Source organism: Carica papaya, chromosome 9 (assembly GCF_054855325.1).
Source record: "Carica papaya isolate Zhongbai chromosome 9, ASM5485532v1, whole genome shotgun sequence".
Classification (NCBI taxonomy): domain Eukaryota; kingdom Viridiplantae; phylum Streptophyta; class Magnoliopsida; order Brassicales; family Caricaceae; genus Carica; species Carica papaya.
In genome coordinates this window covers 17,835,144-17,848,806 of record NC_142317.1, presented here as the reverse complement: position 1 = coordinate 17,848,806, position 13,663 = coordinate 17,835,144, and the positions used below count along the sequence as shown (strand labels likewise).

Sequence of the window (13,663 nt, the reverse complement as noted above, 5' to 3'; positions counted from 1 at the left end):
GTTTATATATTAATAAATTATATATATTATATATTTTTACTAATCTAAATAATATTACAAGAGATAATTATATTTTAATAGTTTATTAAACATATTTTTAAATATATTAAATAGAATAAAGTATTAAAATTTTCAACAAGCTATTCGCATAACTTATCAAACTCAATTTTATATATTTTGAACATATTTAAATTTATTCATTCATGTATTTTTTTTAAAGATTTGTGACCTTCTCCTCCTTGCACAGGTTTTATGCATTTAATTTAGTATAGATTTTTGTTTTACTTAGTTATATGGTAAATTTTGTACCAAGTGTAAATTTTATACTTCATGAATATTTTTATGAGTTTAGGTTATTACTTGAGAATGTTTAAGTTTTCGTTTTGCATTTTGTTTTTTTTTTTTCTTAGTTGGATTCAAAAGTATAATAAGAATAATACATGGCTTAGTTAGAGATGAGTAAGGACTTCTAAAAGATAAATAATTGTTCATGAACCTCCTCAATTTTTGCTTCACTTACCTGAGCATGATGGTTTTGGTCATTTACTTGAGGATGATGGTTCTTATTGTTAATTAATAATGATTTTATCTTAAAAGAAATAATGTTTTATTGGATGCTATTATATTGACTTCCATTGTATAAGTTGATTCAGTATTAAAAACAAATAGCACTAAATTTATGGTTCAATTAAATAATAAAATAGAACCTAATTTGAATGGATTATTTAATATTATAATAAATAAGTGAATCGAATGATGTATATTTATTGTTTAAAATATAGTATTTAATGACCAATTATGAGAACTGACACTTCAGTAAATAATGAGAGGCGATTGATGGTGACTATAATGAAATGCAGCCAACACAAAAATAAAAGCTTTAGAATCTTGCAACTAAGTAGAATCCATTTTCTTTAGGTTTTAAGACAAAGATGAACTATTTTATTTTTAAATTTTTTTTGCACTCCTTTTTGTTGACACAAAAGTTAAACAACTTTTGTTTTTCAAATAAAGAAATAGATAGGATGGGCACGAAATGGACATATGAATTCCTCTATTTTTCGCATATTACCTAGCAACTTTTCATGTAACGACCCCGAAAATTTAAAAAGCAAATGCATATAATAATTTGAGTACGGAAGTGAAATAAAAGTTCAGGTTAATATCCCTTACACGATAACTCAAAAGTACTAACAAACATCACGAAACAAATTCTCTGAAAGAAATACGAAAAATAGAAAAAATAAAGGAAACTATAAAGTATCTAACATCTACTTGTAGCCTTCTTGCGGATCGGGCTCGGGAACCGGGTCCTCTTGATCTAAAATGGTTAAATAAGGAGTGAGCTACACTAGGCCAGTAAGGACATCACACTATATCGTCGTCACAGAAGTAAAGGTTGGTAGAAAATCAAAACAACCAATGGAGCAGTTGATTTAAACCAATACATTTATTTAAAATAAAACCATTTACCCTTTTTCTTACCATTGGGAAATTTATGGAAATAATTTATAGAAGCAATAATATCATATAGATCACAATTTCATGCAAAATCAATAACATAGAACATATCATAAATTCGTATTCATTAACAATAACTAATTATCACCGTTTCTCATTTTACCAGCCTACTAGTATCCATGGGGATCTATAGGGGTGTCCCTGCTACACGTGAATCATTTTTCCTAACAATCTTGATTCTAGGGCCGTCCCCATACCCCGTTCCGTATGAGCGCCAAGACATTAAACCTTAATACCCCGTCTGATATGAGGGTGAAGCAGGCCATCCCCATACCCCGTCCGGTATGAGCGCCAAATGACCAAGTCTCCATACCCCGTCCGGTATGAGACAACGTTCACAGTAGGGTTCCCTATGAACCTGGTCTGTCCACCATCTCCCAGGATATCTAGTGAGGCTGTAATTTTATCCATTTATCATATCACATCTTATTCCTATTTGTCCTTAGTCTCCGTCACCAAATCAAACATAAATACATAAAAAAGTAACATGCATCCAACAATGCAATCATATCTTAGATTCCCAAAATCAAACAGTAGTCAAGTAAGACAGATATACATGCATTTAAACCATACAATAGACAAACAAATATCATCATGCTTTTATACTGTACAATAAATCAACAGTAACTGACAGAAAATAATGTCCGATTTGGGCTCTATTAGCAATCCGTAATTAATCAATCACATCCATTTAATTTGTACAAAGGACTGTATTATTATTTATTTGAACTTTAATTTAATGATAGGAAATAGGGTGAGGGGTTCTTATTTGATTTGCCGCAAAAACCTAGACGGTTACTGCGCAAACGGGCGGTCCCTAGGTTCTCTGAATTTTCTTTCAGAAACTGAAACATGCTTACGGTACCTACGAGCGGCGGCACTCTGGCTTGGGTTGGCTATCTTTGGCCGTTTTTGGCCGAATTCAGGCGAACTTGCACCGGTTCCTGCGAGAAAACACACTTAGGGCCCTCGGTGGACCAAAAAAATAAAGAAAACTGAAACTCACCGGTGGTGGGGCTCTCTGGTGCGACAGCTTCTCTGGCTCACATTGCGGTTTGGTGTTTTGCTTCGGTCAATCTATAGAGAAGAAAACGGTGGTCACAACGGTAGAAAAATCACATCAAACGAGAATCGGGTAGGGCCTCATTGGAGGCATTTTCTGAAACACCCCGCGGTGGTATTTTTCGGCCAATCGGCAGGTTCTTTCACTCCGATTTGGCCATGGGTGGGTTTAAAATTGAATTTCATGCAAGAGGGAAAATTTTTACCTTGTTTGGCAATTGGAAATTGCTCCAGTACGGTGGTGGGTGGTGCGGTCAGCTCCCCGGAAGCTAGGATGTCTTCTCCGGCGAGGGGCTCTGGCGGCTAGGGTTAGGGTTTGGGTGCGGATGGGGTTATTTATACCCATCCGCTTTTGATCTGGGCCGTCCATCACTTTTAATCTGAACCGTCTGATCGCGATTAAATAAGGAGTGAATCTGGACTGTTCATTGCGATTCAATCTGGCCCGTCCGTGCGCGATTCAATTTGAACCGTCTGTGCGTGATGCAATTTGGGCTATTCGTGCGCATTTTTGATCTGGGTCGTCCGTGTGCGCAGGAAAAAATCTCAGCTGTTTGATCGTACACACGCGGATTGCCCACGTGGCTGCCCCTGCGTGGCCTCCCGCATCAGCACCTCTGCCACCTGGCACATCCTTGTTGGTTGGGGCTGCTGACCGGGCAGCTGCGTAACTTTTCTAAATTATGCTTTGACCTTCGATTTTTTATTTTTCTTTCAAAAATACCTCCAGAACCCAAATTTTCATCCCTTTTTTCCAAAATTATTTTCAATTAAATCCCTAACTAATTTTTACCCTTTTTATTATTATTATTATTATTATTATTTTCATTAAATCAAATTAAAAATAAATAAATAAAATTAAAATAATATAAATAATAGTTATATTTATATAAAAAATAATAATTATAATTAATAAAATTAAAAATAATGAAATGTTGGGTGTTACATTTCAACTTTTGTGATAGTCTAAATCAATCACTAAAATTATATCGTTTATTATCTAACTTTTAGCTGTAATAGGACCATTTTTAAAGGTACCAGGTATAAATTTTATACTTGATGAATATTTTTCTAAAGTTTGGGTTGTTACTTGAGGATGTTTAAGCTTTCATTCGGTATTTTGTTTCTTTTCTTCTTAATTAGATTTAAAAGTTTAATCGAATAGTATATAACTTAGCTAGAAATGTAGTACGGACTATTGAAAGATATATATTTATTCATGAGCCTAAGTTTTTTGTTGACTTGCTTGAGCAAAATGGTTTTTACTAGTAATGGATGATGATTTTTTCTTAAAAAAGTAAATGTTGTAATGAATGTTATTGTATAAACTGATACTGTAGTACTAAGAAGTACGACTAATTTTGTACGTCAATTAAATAACAAAGTAAAACTTAACTTGAATGAATTATTTAATCTCATATAAATGAATAAATAAAATGACGTACATTTACTTTTAAACTACAATATTTGACGATTGATGAGCATAATTGAAGCTTTAATAAATAATGAGAGGTGATTAATGAGGATTGCAATGAGCACTGCAGATTCGAAAAAAAAAATCTCCTTTCTCTCGACAAAACAATTTATCTCTTCTCCAATCCTTTCGAATAGGGTGGATCGAAGCACGCAGCTCCTCGACGTGATCCACTCAATGGAACAAGAGGTTTAATGCTTAACATCTTATCTAGCTTTTTCTTATATGTTTACCAATCATGTATATATATCGATATTGTTGATTGATTTGCATTCGAATTTTTTTAAATGGTACGGTAGATTACTTTTTTTGAATAGCATATGAAATAAAAGAAGTACTTGGTTGCACTCCTAATTATTTCTTTGATCTGCTCTCCACTTTCGTTGTTGAATCTAAAATCACCTTATCAGACATGACTAAAGCTTTGTATGTGTACATAATATATATCTCGATATAGATCTGAGTAGTTATTAACCACGTTTGACTAGTTAATGGGTTTTAATTATTTGGTCTTTTTCTTTTAATTTGTAGAGACAAAGTATCTTATGCAGATTTTTCTAGAATTTGTGAACTTTGTTTCAAGATTAAAGGAGCCTCCTCAAGATATATAATTAATACTAATCATCACAGCTCAAAACTCTTTAATTTGGAGTATTTATGTGTGTTATTATTGATCTTATAATATATATTTAATAATAAAAATTATCAAGTACAAGTTTTGTTGGTAAAAATTCATACAGTTTAATCGTTAAATGATATGTCATGAGATGTATAATCTTATTTGAATTCATACTCTTATAGATAAGGATAAAGTATATAGAAATCCACCCAATAGATAAATACTTAATAATTCAATTAACCAAATATCTATTAGCATGATATATATATATATATATATATATATTTGTTTGGTATACGTGTATACTTAATTAATTACTTAATTAGTTGAATAGTTGATACATTTCTTCTTTTACAAGAGATCATAAGTTCGAGTCAGATTGTACTTTCATGTATGTCATTATTTGAAAGTTACTTGCATTGTCTACCAGGACCTCTTGAATACAAAATTCTTTCTTAAGTTTGCCTAATATAGAGAAGACAACCGAGTTAAATCACTATATAATAAGGAAATTGCCATGAGGAAATAACGTTTAAAATTTTTTTATTAACTTGTACACAGCTCCTCGTTAGGAGGGTTGAATACAAGTTTCTTGTGGAAACAATCTACGGGAACATGGTATGCTGCTAACCAGTTCATTCCTAGGATTACATCAAAGTTCCCTGTGTCAATCTCTATCAAGTCCACACTCAATTTTCTATCTGCTATATTTATGATACAAGTTTTATATATAACCTCTCTTAGTAGTGTCCTACTTTCAAGAGTAGACACAAACAACACATATCAAGTATTTCAGGTGATATATTCAAGTTTTGTGTAAAAGTATGTGAGACAAATGAATGTAAAGCCCTAGTATCAATCAAAACATGTGTAAGGTAATTACAGATAGTGTATATACTCTGTATCACCTCTGAGATGGCTTCAGCATCCTATTGAGTGAGATTGTAAGCTCTGCCCTAAATAGGAGGTCTGACCTAGTTCTGATTTCGTGGGAACTCTGTCATGTAGTTTTGGATACTCCTACATATGCGGCAGGTATTATTGAGATGATAGCAGGATCAGTCCCCATGATCCTTGCCACAATACTAGTAAGTCTTACCACGTCCTATTACTAGAGGTTGAGGAGGAGCTTGAGTCACTAGGCTAGGCCTCTTGTTATACTAAACCGATGCAGTGGGTGCTGGTCTCGGTGTGAAACTTAGGGTCTAGGATTCCCCACTATTAGAGGAAAGATACGAAGGTTCCTCTCCACTAGTTGTGCCTTGGTCAGAGTGGCTGAGTAGGTACTGAGCTCAAATACATATAGCTGCTGTCTAATCTTAGGACAGAGGCCCCACTCGAACTTCCTTGCCTTCCTGCCTTCATCTATCATGCTTTCAGGGGAATACTGCCCCAACTCTAGGAACCTTCAGGCATACTCCGACATAGTCATATCACTTTGAACTAGGTGTGCAAACTCCATTTTCTTCAAATACCGGAGGTGCTCTAGGAGGTACTCTGCATTGAAGACAATCAAGAACTGTTCCTAAGAGACTGGAACGGGCAGGGTGGCTAGCTTAATCTGCCACCAATAACCTACCTCTCCCACAAGCATGTAGGTGACAAGTACAACTTTTCGTTCAGGAACTACCCCAAGAGTCACGAAGGCCTTCTCTGTCTCAGCTAACCAACACTCAGCCTCTTCAAAAGAGGATATCCCTACAAAGATAAATGGGTTTAGTCTTTTGTACCTTTTAATGTAGCCTGAGTCCATCATGGATAGAACTGGGTCCTGTGGAAGAGGGACTGCATTGCACTGTGGAGGGATTGGGTAGCCCTGAGGCGGTGCCAGATGATGTGGTAGAGGCATTAGATTGTATTATGGTGGTTCGAAATGATATGTGAAAGGAGCAGAGTTATACCGGGGTGGCTCTGGATCTTTCCACTGCAAGGGTGGTGCAAATTGTGGTAGTTGGGGAGGGTCAGACAACTCCTTCCTTTCCTCCCAGGCCTACTGGGTAGAGATGAGTCTCTCCAGCATCTCAAAGAGTCGGTCAACATCCTCTCGAAGTGAACCATCCTGGATTGCTCGATTTAGTGGGGGAATTCCTCTCCTCATATCTTTCTACCTACATTTCATAAGGAAGGGTTGAGCAATAGTTTGTATTTGGTATTTTTAAGTCTTTGTGTAACGAATGGTTCCGAGGAACGCGACTCTAATACCAACTTTAAAGGGTCAAAACTTAATGGAAATGAATATATAATTTAAATGTGGAAGCGAATAATATTTTAGGCTTTACATTTCTTACATAGTAAATTAGAATGCCCAATAGGGCTATGGGAATGTCCCTACTAAAGTGGCTCGTAAAAAAGGAAGCAATTAAATGATTTTAAAAAAATAGATAAATATCTTAGGGTTAACCTCCACTAACTCTTAAAGGAGTCTGGGAGGTAAACTACTCATAGCCTTCTTACTGATCGGGGTCTGGATTCTGGTCTCTTAATCTAAAATGGTTAATGAAATGATGAGCTACACTAGCCCAGTAAGAATATCACACTACTCACTGATACGAAAACTGACGATTTGTAAAAATCAGAAAAATAACTAATGGAGCCCTTACTTTAATTAAATACATTTAACTTAAAAACTTTTGTTTGATACTTACCGTTATGTGTTTTCTAAAAAAATAACGTATAAAGACCTATATCTACACCACTTTTCATTTTCATGCACAAGAGAACAAGAAATGACAATTTTCTTTTCTTACTTGCTGTCTAGTACTCCTGAGGGTCTATAAGGATGTTCTCCTACTCGTGAACCTAATGTCTAATTTTAACAATTAACCGATCGTCCCTATATCCAGTCTGGTAATGGGTGTCAAACATTCTATTGTCTTGATAACCCATTCGGTATGAGGGTAAACGATATCTCCTAAATCTTTCCAGTAAGGGGCTTTCTAACCCTGTTCAACTGAGATAACGTTCACGGTAGGGTTTTCTACGTACTGAGCCTGTCCGCCTTTTCCCTAGGTACCTAATAAGTCTTTCACATAAAGATTTCCATCAACAAAATAACCAACAAACGCATATCAATATCTCATATTATATTTCTAGATTAATTAGAAGACATTTATGCAGATGATATAGTTATTATAACAAGGGATCGAGTAACCAGATAAATCGAATAAACCATATAAATCGATAAGACCATAGAAACTATAAATTAAGAACATGCACAATATGATAACAAGCAAGTAGAATAATATAGAAAAATAAACAAGAAATCAGGACCATTGTGAACTAACCAGTTTTGGCTCCACTAGTGACCTGTAATTATTTTTAAGGTTTTTTAAATTTTCATAAAAAATACAAAATTATACATCGTTAAGTCTTATTTTACTATAACGGGGAATAAGGTGAGGGACCCTTATCTAGATTGGTGTTTCGAGACGCTGCACTATTTACTACGCCTGCTAACGTGCCATGGGTTTCCTGAATTTTTTTTATGGAATCCAAAATACTCGTCACGTACCTAAAAATACTCTAAAAATCCAAAATCGGTGTCTAAAACTCTTTCCAGCCAATTTTGGGTTTCGACACAGCTCCGCCGCCGTGCTCCGGCGTTGGTTCTACCGCCACAGCAATGGTTTGCCCCAGCTTAGCTAGTTTTGGCTGGTTTTGGCAAGTTTTACATGTATCCTTGCGGAAAAATACGTTAGAGGACATTGGTTGGTCGAAAAATCATAAAAACGCGAACCTACCGGCATAGGAGTTTCCGGGCGCGGCAACTTCACCGATCCTCCTTCGCGGCTGGGGTTCATGCTTTAGTTACCCTACATAGAAAAAGATAGTGAACATAATGATCAGAAATTCATATGAAATTGGAAGCGAGAAGGGGCTCATAGGAGGAATTTTTGGGTTTTGTCCACGACAACTCTGTCGGGTTTTGCTTGTAATTTTTGGCTCACTCGCCGTCCCTCTTGATCCATATGGCCATAGGGAGGCTTGGAATGGAATTCTGAGTAGGTAGGGGAAAATTTTACCTTTTTTGACGGTCGGTGATGGCTCTAGTGCGGATCCTGGTTCTTCTTCTCTTGCGGGAACTGATGGTTAGGGTTTGGGTTCCCCTATGACGTGAGGTATTTATACCAATCCTGTGTCGATCTGGACCATCCATTTATGTCGACATGGAGCGAAGAGGGTCGTCTAATCTAGGCTGCTCATCACGATTGATCTCGTTCGTCTGATTGCGCTTAAGGAGGGAACGAATCTAAGCCGTTTACGCACGCAAGATCAAACCTGGGCCACCGAATCACTGGGCACGCAGATTACCCGCGTGGCGCTAACATTAGCATGTTTTGACACACGGCGTGCTTTGGTTCGTCGAGGTTGTTGACTGGATCATCCCACATGGCCAAATTTTTCTTTTTTCAACTTTGACCCCTTGTTTCTAATTTTTCTTTCAAAAACACCCTTCGAACTCAAATTTTAATCTCTTTTCCCCAAAATTATTTTAAATCTCATCTCTAATTCATTTTTTCTCAAAACTTTAATAAAATAAAAAAATAAATTAAATATATATTTTTATATAATTTTTAGATAATTAATCTAATAGGAAAATTATCATGGGCCAATTTTTGGCCTCGAGTATTACAGGACACCTTATGACATTTCTTTATTTCACAAGATCTCCCTCGTAATTTTCATTAAAATTATTTTTTTTTCAAAAAAATACAACTTTTCCATGTCAAGACTTAACAAAAGTAAAAAACAAACAATGATATAATCATGGGCCCACATTAACCCACCAAGGGCCAACGGGCCACCAAATGGCCCAATCCTATTCTTTTGGTCCATTAAAAAAATCTCCTCTCCTCCCTCCTTTCCTCTTTTCCCTTTCCTCCTATTATTGTTTCTTCTCCCTCTCTCCCCCTCTCGCAAGCCTTCATTTTTTCTACAACTCCTTCAACCACCACCACCACCACCATGGTTGAAAACCTCGTCGACTCTCTTGACAACTCAACCACCAGTTTAAGCTCAAAACCACCACTCGCACCACCACCTCCTCCTCCCACACACCGTCATTAAAATTCGATAAGGGTCCTGACGTTATCACTCTAAACAACCTACGATTTCTCTGGCAGCTAGGAAACAGCAACATTAGAAGTATTTACCTGATGGAGTTAAAGGGATCATGGTTTGCAGCAAAGTTGGTGGATAGGAAGGAGCTGACGGGTAGAAATAAGGAAGGAAGAGCAAGGACAAAGAGGGAAATATTGGAATTATTGGATCATCCATCTTTGTCATGTCTTTATGTGAGTTTGGATTGTGATCGGTGGTCCTATTTACTCACTGAGTTTTGTCCAAACCGTGATCTCCATCTCCTCCGTCAACAGCAGTTGAAGAAATGATTCAACGAAGCTATTGCTTGGTATGTATATACCCTTTTTTTCATTTTCATAGACAAATTCCACATATTTTGAAATTGATAATTATCTTATAGAAGACACCATAATTGGAAATAAAATATTTTGTTGAATAAAATATAATTAATTTAATACAATTTATATATACATATATATATATAGTAGAGGTAAGTGGAGGATTAAGGAAGTAAATCCAAACATCTCACGTGAAAAGAATCGAAGGTGACCCCAAAACATGTGAAGACAGCTCCGGCTTTTATATAATTCCTAATTATAAGTATCTTCTTTGTAGTTCCTAACATTTTTCCTTTACATCTTCTTGATTCTACCATATTTCTGCATAAATATATATGTATATATGGATACCATCTTCATTTTCATCTTTATTAATTAATAAAATCTTCTTTTCATATTTTAATATGGTCTCAAAATGTTAAAGTACAAGAGCCAAATTCAAATACCAAGGAATTTAGTTTACAAGTTCATGAACCTATTATATATTAATAAATTAAATATATTATATATTTTTACTATTGCGTGTATTGTTACAAGAAATAATTATATTTCAATAGTATATTAAATATATTCTTAAATATATTAAATAGAATAAAATATTAAAATTTTCAATAAGCTATTTGCATAATTTATCAAACTCAATTTTATATATTTCGCACTTATTTAAATTTAATCATTTATTTTCTTTTTTAAAGATTTGTGACATTCTCTTTCTTGCACAAGTTTTATGCATCTGAAGTCATAGTGGCCTTAGAATACCTACACATGATAGGGATAGTTTACCATGATTTGAAGCCCCAAAATGTATTACTAAGATTCGACAGCCAGATTTTGTTGACTAACCTTGATCTCTCACTAAAAGGCAATAATACCACATCAAAGATCCACATAATTTCCAATCAAAATGTATCATCAATCATAAATACAAGTTGTTATCATAATGATCAACCCAACTTTTCTAATTCGTCATGCATTTTACTCAATTGTATCACACCTACAATAGCCTCCTACTTACATCCTAGTCAACACAAACAAAAAAAACGGCAACACATTGTGTAGCTATGGAAATCATCACATTGTTGGGACCCACAAGTACTTAGCACTAAAAATTATGTATGGTAAAAGACATTGAAATAGTTTGATGATGAAACATTAGCTAAAAAAATAAAAAATGTGACTGAAATATTACTACTTGCTAATCACATTCAGTTACACCATTCAATTTTTAAAAATTCATGTAGTCTTCAATTCTAATGGTAATCATATAGTTTTAGTATTATGAAATGCTTACAATGTAAATAAAATAGTTTGGTAGCCAAAAATTTGCCAAAGAAATAAAAAAATGTGGCAAAAAAGTTAATGCATGTTAAGTACATTTTACAACAGTACCTTATTTTTATAATTTGTAAGTTCTTTAATTCTAGTCCAAAATTATGAAATCTTTGTATTTTTGATAAGTTTATAATATACATGGATAAACTAGTTTTATAGACAAAATTTAGGCAAAAAATACAAAATGGCAAAAAACTCTAGTGTTGTAGTGTTCACAATTTTTTGAAACCATAGGTTTTTGAAAATTCAAAACTTTTTCAATTCTAATTTGAATTGTGCAATTTTAGTATATACGTAAGATTTATGATATGTAAAATAAATAAATATAAGCTTAGTGGGGTTTCACTTTTGGTTCCTTTGTGGCATTTTCATTAATTATCTTGCAATTATGTTCCTGGTGAGACCTTTCTTAATTATAGAGTAAATTATTTTTCCTTTTGAGATATGAACCAAGCAGGAAATATGATGGATTTGCAAGCTATAAAATACAAATATGATACAACACTTATATTTACATTAACTAGGTTTGATAATCTTGCAATTTCTTTTGTTAAGGTGTTAATTTTAGAAACTATATAATTTGAATTTTAAAAGTATTTTTAATTGAAAATTGATAAATAATCATCAAGTAATAATCATTTATAATATTTATAGTTAATGAAGTTAATAAAACAAATTTCTCCCATATCAGTTTGTGATTAGAATTTCTTATAAAATTTTAATTTATTTAGCTCGAACAGGATGATATTGTATCAATATATTTATATAATTCCACATTATAAGTATCTTCTTTGAAGTTTCTAACCCCCTTTGCACTTTCTTGATTCTATCGTATTTATGGATATATATATAGATACCATCCTCATTTTTATCTTTATTAATTAATAAAATCTTCTTTTCATATGGTCCCAAAATGTTAAAGTATAAGAGCCAAATTCAAATATGAACAAATTTGGTTTACAAGTTCATGAACATGTTTATATATTAATAAATTAAATGTATTATATATTTTTACTAATTTAGTTAATATTACAAGAGATAGTTATATTTCAATAGTATATTAAACATATTCTTAAATCTGTTAAATAGAATAAAGTATTAAAATTTTCAATAAGCTATTCGCATAACTTATCAAACTCAATTTTATATATTTCAAAGTCATTTAAATTTATTCATTTATTTATTCTTTTAAAAGATTTGTGATCTTCCCTTTTTTACACAAGTGTTATGCATCTGAAGTTACAGTGGCCATAGAATACTTACATATGATGAGGATAGTTTACCATGATTTGAAGCCCAAAAATGTGTTATTAAGATTCGATGCCACATTCCATTGACTGACTTCAATCTGTCATAAAAAGACGATAATTCCACATCAACGATCCATATAATTTCTAATCAAAATGCATCATCAATCACACAAAAAATGTTATCTTGATGAGCAACCCAACTTTTCAAATTCATCATGCGTTCTACCCAATTATATTGCACCTGCAGTAGCCTCCTGCTTACACCCTAGCCAAGACAAATAGAAAAAAAGTCAACATATCATACGATTGTGGAAGTCATCACAGAGTCAATCAATGTCCAATGAATGTCTTTTGTTGGGACCCATGAGTACTATGCACTAGAAATTGTGTATGGTGAAAGGCATAAAAACACGGTTGATTGGTGGACACTAGGGATATTCATATTCAAAATGTTATATGGGATAACATCGTGTAAGGGAGTTTACTAGGAGTTGCCCCTAGCGAATATTGTGGCTCGAGCACTTGAGTTTCCTAAAGAAACTATGGTTTTGGAGCTAGCAAAGGATTTGATCACACGACTTTAATCAAGGACCCTACCAGGAAAATAGTGTCCACAATGGGTGCAACGGTAATAAAAAAACATCAATTTTTTAATGGGCTTAATTCCCAACTTTTGAGATGTATAAAATCACCATTTGTTCCATCTCTTGTATCTTGTAAGGAGTTTGTTGCATTTGATAGTACTATAGAGAGTTCAATAGAGTATTACTAGGAAGCAAAAATTTACTCTTTAATTTACATGATATATGCTTTTTTTATGTATATCAAATTTTAATAACCAAACTTAAGTGAGATTTAAGTAATTTGTATATTGGGGCAAGAAATTTTAATGAAATTCATGTTGAAAGGTTCAATATTTATAAAAATATATAATTAAGGATTTACTTGATCATTTTATCTAACAAATGATATAGCATTTTCAATT

The 13,663-nt window shown here is 33.7% G+C and overlaps 1 pseudogene; it reads left to right on the top strand.

The window, feature by feature from the left end:
* Positions 1-8,716: 8,716 nt before the first annotated feature.
* Positions 8,717-13,450, top strand: LOC110825763 (serine/threonine-protein kinase D6PK-like; annotated as a pseudogene).
* Positions 13,451-13,663: the final 213 nt, after the last annotated feature.